The following is a 6,133-nucleotide window of genomic DNA, read 5'->3' as shown; positions in this document are numbered from 1 at the left end:
CCCAAAACACGCTCTACTGAAACTATAGGATTAAATCACTTTAACAGAATTGCAACTTACTCTATTTAAGTTTGTAAATTAAATAAATCGAACACAAGTTTATTCAGTTAACCTAACTTTAATAACACTTTGTGTAAAACTTGTTGAAGCACACTTTGAGCAATTCAAATGCTTCTAGATCTTTTTTCCTGAGTAGATTTATCAGATTTACTTAAAATTTCTTGTTCAAACTAAATATATCATACATTTTATATTTCACTAACCCAGTTGTGTGGAACCAGTTGACATAACTGGGTGGAGTAAATACAACATGTTATTTCTTAGAGTGTATATGTGATATAGACAAATAAAGTTTAATCAATAAATTTGTACTTTTCAGATCATGTAGAAAAGCTGGAGAGTCAGAAGACTGAGATTGGCCAGCTTCAACAGCAACTACAAGGTACTGTGTGAATTTTTTTTATTTTTTTACTCATGTTTGCATGTCTATGACTGTTTCATTGTAAATAAGAAAATTAATTTCATCATATTAGTATTTATTTTTCCCCTAGATAATAAAACTAAAAACTCCTCTAGTATATCAGCGTCACAAGCTGGTTTTTGTGTGTTTTAGAGTTACAAAGCACACATAGCCTCACTGTGGCAAAATAGTTTAAACCAATAGTACAGCGGTCCCTCGTTTATCGAGGGAGTTACGTTCTAAAAATAATCTGCAATAGGTGAAATTAGCAGAGTAGCCAACTTTATTTTTTAGAATTATTATAGATGTTTTAAGGCTGTAAAACCCCTCACTACACACTTTATGTACTTTTCTCACACAGGCATGAACATTTTTACACTTTTCTCTCCTGTTTAAACTCTCAGAGTTCAAACCTTTGTAGAAAAATAAGTCCAGTATTATAGAATGAAAGCAAAGATCAAACCATGTTTTCAGGTCCAGAACATGGGAATAGAGCTGCTGCCAGAGAATTCAACATTAATGGATCAATGGTACGGAAGTAGAGAAAGGTTAGGTTAGGTTAGGTTAGGTTAGGTTAGGTTAGGTTAGGTTAGGTTAGGTTAGGTTAGGTTAGGTCGGACTTTTCTTCTAGGTTTCAGAGTGACTGATGTAGATTGCTCAACAATCCAGTGATGAGTAGCAAAGTGCTGCTGTCTTAAGTAGGGCTTCAGGATTAGTGGAGATCAGCAGCAGGTGAGGAGATTGGACACAGGTGTGTCGGCCAGGAGCGTGGGCCCCAGCAGAGGAGAGAGAGAGAGCAGAAAACAAAACATGTTGCTTAACACGGGGTCAGCCGGCGAGGCAGGTGTGCCTTATGGTCCGAAAAATACGGTACCTTCTACCTTCCTTTAGCATGTTCAGAAGTCCAACTTTTTGTGCGATGGTTAACATCTTCCTCTGTCTTTTGGGTGCTACCGCAGGAGCCTTTGACAGTGCAAAATGTTTCATCGGCATTGTTGTGTTTGCTGGGGAGAAAACTTACAAACATACAGTACAGCACTTTAGAGTCACACGGCTAGCGATCAAAGATTTATGTAAATTTGACAAGCTGAACGCATTTCCTACTGTACAGGAGACACAGGACGAGGTTGATTGGCAATGGTTTACAGCCAATCAGGATACAGAACACAATGCGCTGTTAAAAAAAAGAGAAAGCATGCGAAATTGCACACAAAAAAAATCTGCGGAACAACAAGGCTGTTAAAGGTGAACCGCATTATAGCGAGGGACCACTCCACATGATTGTGGCTAATTTATGAAAACTACCACCTGTAAGTGGAAGCCCATAATATCCAGTTATGTGAATGTGTGGCTGATCAAGATATGGCAATCCTATAAATTTCTCCAGAAGGTGGTGATTCTGTGTTTCTATGTCATTAGTTCATTCACAGATGGAGAGGTGATATAACACTCATCAGTTCAATTTTCCATCAAAAAATTTAAAGAGAAAAATTGAAAATGGAATCCAATTTTCTATAATTCCAAAAGTAATCAGTAACTAATTACAGATTACTTCCCGAAAAAAGCAATCCCATTACTTTATTGATTACTTATTTTCAAAAGTAATTAAATTCAAATTCAAATTCAAATTTTATTTGTCACGTACACAGTCATACACAGTACGATATGTAGTGAAATGCTTGGACAACTGCTCGTGACCTAAAGAAAACAAAAAAGGAAAAGGCTATGAATAAGATAGGAAATAAATATGAAAAATTAAAAAGGGTAAATTTAACTAGGAAGGAATAAGATAAAATATATAAATTAAAGTTGAAAATAAAATAACTGTACAACAAAATACACAATATAGAACTATATAAAATGTAATCAAATGGAAAAGTCTCTTTTTAAAACTTGTTTTATTAGTTTTAATCTTTTAACTTTATGCATCAAGCAAAAATTTAATTATATGCAACATTCTCTGACTGGAAGAAATTAGTTTAACATTTAAACCTATTTTCTGCACATTCCAGCACATAAAATAAAATATTTTTGTGTTTACACTCAGTCTTTCAAATAGATGCAAGTAAAACACAGCAGAAAATAAATAAAGTCAAAGACTCAGCGGTCCTGTTGCTCTATTTTCACCTGTAAAGCAGGAGTGGGGCAGGCGGAGGTTTACCCTGGTGCAGGTGTGCCGCGGTCAGTGGAAGAATCCGCGAGTTTCTCTGTGAGTTTCCCATTACGTCGTTGCGACACTCGGTGCTTGCTTGGAAGTTTAGGGGTTTTTTCGCTGTAAAAAGAAGTTTTCTTCCCACGCACAATGGACACTAATGTTTTTGTCACTTTTTATGGAATCAAACTCAAAGTAAGGTCAGTACTTCCACGCTTTAAACGCTGCACGCTCATACTCTCTCCCACACTCGATATATGATCCATTGTTGATCTGCACACAGCTGTTGTCACGAACGTCGCACTCGCTTACGTCACTGTCATGAGACATTCTCGCAAAAAAATCACGGTTTTAGTAACGCAGTAACGCAGCGTTCCTACGGGAAAGTAACGGTAATCTAATTACCGTTTTTGCAATAGTAATCCCTTACTTTACTCGTTACTTGAAAAAAGTAATCGGATTACAGTAACGCGTTACTGTAACGCATTACTGCCCATCTCTGGTGTAACACTTCTTTCATTGGAGTAATTGATGACTTTTTTGGGAAGAGTCTAACTAAAACAGTTTAAAATAATGACATTTCTCTCTCAGTCAAACACGTGGCTTTCTCAGCCTCTCTGCTGGATCAAGGTGAGGATATACTGGACCCTTTAATGACCACACTACTCTGATCTTCAAACATGTTGTCACAAACATTGGAAATGCCTACAACAAACACACAGGTAATAACACTGAATGTCACTTCTCAGCTATGTTGATGTCAGGCTGATGTTCCAGATGTTCTAACAGCTGATTTTCCATTTAACAAAAACAAATGTCCCACAGGTATTTTCACTGCACCAGTGAGAGGAGCCTACCACTTTGAGTGGAAAATATATGGATACGGAGGCATTGAGAATGGTGCTGCTGTGTTGTTCAGTACATTTTTATTGCATATGAAGTTCAGCCATCTGGTGCTGCAAGTTCCTCTAATTTTGTCTCACTGCTTTTGGAGGTTGGTGATCAGGTCTTTTTACGTCTCTGGACTAATTCAAAGATTTATGATAACCAAGTTCACCATAATACCTAAAGTGGTCATCTGCTTTTCACTATGTGAGAAGCGTGACAGCTTCAGAACCTCCTGTTTGTTTCCAGTTGGTGACCCTTAAGACTTTATGTAATTAAAACAAAAATTGAACATGTTTTATTTTTTTCATCTGTCTGTGAATCCAGATCCAGATGCACATTATGATGTCAAAATTGTAAACTAAAATATTAATAATGATAAACAAAGAAATTGTCTTTTTATTGAACAATAAACAATCACTGAAATAACAATGTTAGTTTTTTATCCATTTCAAATATATAAATATTATCATACTGGGAGCTGCCATCATGGTGGCAGCTTTGTGAGGCTGTACTATGATCTAAATGCTTAAACTGGCAGGGTGGCAGTCTTTTAAAGATATGGCTGTTATGGATTCTTATATCGTGCTTTCCTCCTCTCCTGGAGCAAGTGCTTTATACAACATGCCACATTCACCCAAGCAGTGTTTTCTATGCTTTTTAAGTCTTTTCTACAACTACATTCACACTCCGATGGATGCATCGGAGAGCAACTTGGGGTTATTAACTTGCCCAAGGATATTTGGCATGCAGCCGGGGGGAGCCAGGGATCAAACCACCAACCTTCCAACCAGCAGATGAGCTGCTCTACCTCCTGAGCTACAGCCATAGGGATCCCATAGCATAGGGTTGAGTCTGATCCTATGCTATGGGATCCGACTTGCATTAATAAGAACTTCAAACTAAGCAGGAAAGCCAATCCTACAGCAGGTTTCAGCATCACAGCAGCAACACCTCTGAGTCTTCTCTCCTGAACTTTTATTGCAATATCAGCAAAACAACAATTCCAGACAACAAATTACATCTAACTCATTGTCATCCAGCTTTTACATAAAGAACAATTTGAGGCATCCTATAGCAGTCCAAGATCATCAGGTTTACCTCAACACTTATTAAATCCACTTGTTCAATACAAAAACACACAACACACGCAAACAGGCTACAACAGTAGCTGTACACCGACTGTTATGAAAACCATATTTATAAAGTCTAATAATGATAAGTGCATCTACTACTGACACATTAAGTATTTACAGTCAAAGCAAAGATTTCACACCATTATCAGCTGTACTTTGCATCATTAAAATCAGAGACACGTATTTCCTCCATGCCTCTTTTTACTGTGCAATATAAAGCTCAGGTGGTGTGAGGGTGCACGTGGACAATCTTCACATGGTACGAGTGTTGTGGTGTTCAGGAAAGTAGAGCAAACTTTGTCTGCACTGGTACCAAAACAAATGTAGTGACTGAAAATGTGAACTGTTTTCTCTCATTCTTTTCAATTTGGTTAAAGAAAATTTATAATCATGTTTCAAAGTGTGTTTTTATGAAGTAACTCAGCAGGAGACCTGAAACGGATTCAAATGTGGCTCCGAAACATTTTTACAAAACTCAGTTCTTAACAGCGCCCCTCAGTGAAAAACAGCTCCAGAGAAATGATTCCACTGTTGCTTAAACTCCTGTTTTTGTTGGTATTGGGAATCTCTATTTGAAAAGTGTGAAAACTCAGAATTGCATCATTCAGCTGCAAACAAACAATACACCAGCAAATCATCAAAAATATACTAAATTATTAATGTGGATCTCTGATTAAGAATTAAATTAATAACTGCAAAATGTACAGAGTCAGCAACATTGAAGGATGTGAAAGTTCTAAACAAAGGTCGGCAGGATTCACACATGGAAAAGGTAATTACTCCATTACATCTGTGTTTCCAGACTAATTACCTTTTTGAATTAGTAGAAAACTTCATGAGAGCCATTTAAACTGCTCTTATTTGCTATGAACTAAACCAGCACATGTCCCGACACAATTTACTGTCAGCAGACAATCACTGATAGTCACGCGTTTGTGTCCTTCTGACTGAAAGTCATAATGATTAATGATTCATTCACTAAGATTACTTATGCCTTCAGTTATCAAAGAATCTCTGAAACCAATGAAATCATTACTACATAACCATAACTGTGTAATATAAAAGTCAGTCAGGTTTGCAGATGACACAGATACCGTTGAGTTTTCACTGACAGAATGGAGATCATGGTGTTTTTCTCGCTGCTGCTTCTGGTCTGCTCCGTTTCCACAAATCCGACTGAGGCAGATAATGAAATTGTTGACCAGCAGATTTCAAACCAACAACCCTGTCAACAGGACATCCACGCTGTGCTCAGAGAGATGGCAGTCTCACTGGCTGTGCAGAAAGCACAGATCATGATCCTACAGAAAGAAAATCAAGGTACAGTATCATGTCAGGTAGTGAGAGAAGTAACAGGAAACCTTCCATATGCTTTCATTTTTCTATATTCACTGTTGTCTTATAAAAGTGCCAATGTCACTACGAAAATGTCCAGTTAGAAAGAAAAAACCCTGAAATAATCAGCATACTTTCTTTTATGTTATGGACAATGCTCTAAAA

Source organism: Haplochromis burtoni, unplaced genomic scaffold (assembly GCF_018398535.1).
Source record: "Haplochromis burtoni strain Fernald_Lab_line unplaced genomic scaffold, NCSU_Asbu1 Contig_944, whole genome shotgun sequence".
NCBI classification, from domain to species: domain Eukaryota; kingdom Metazoa; phylum Chordata; class Actinopteri; order Cichliformes; family Cichlidae; genus Haplochromis; species Haplochromis burtoni.
The sequence above is the reverse complement of the archived record's forward strand: the minus strand, read 5'-3'. Positions refer to the sequence as shown.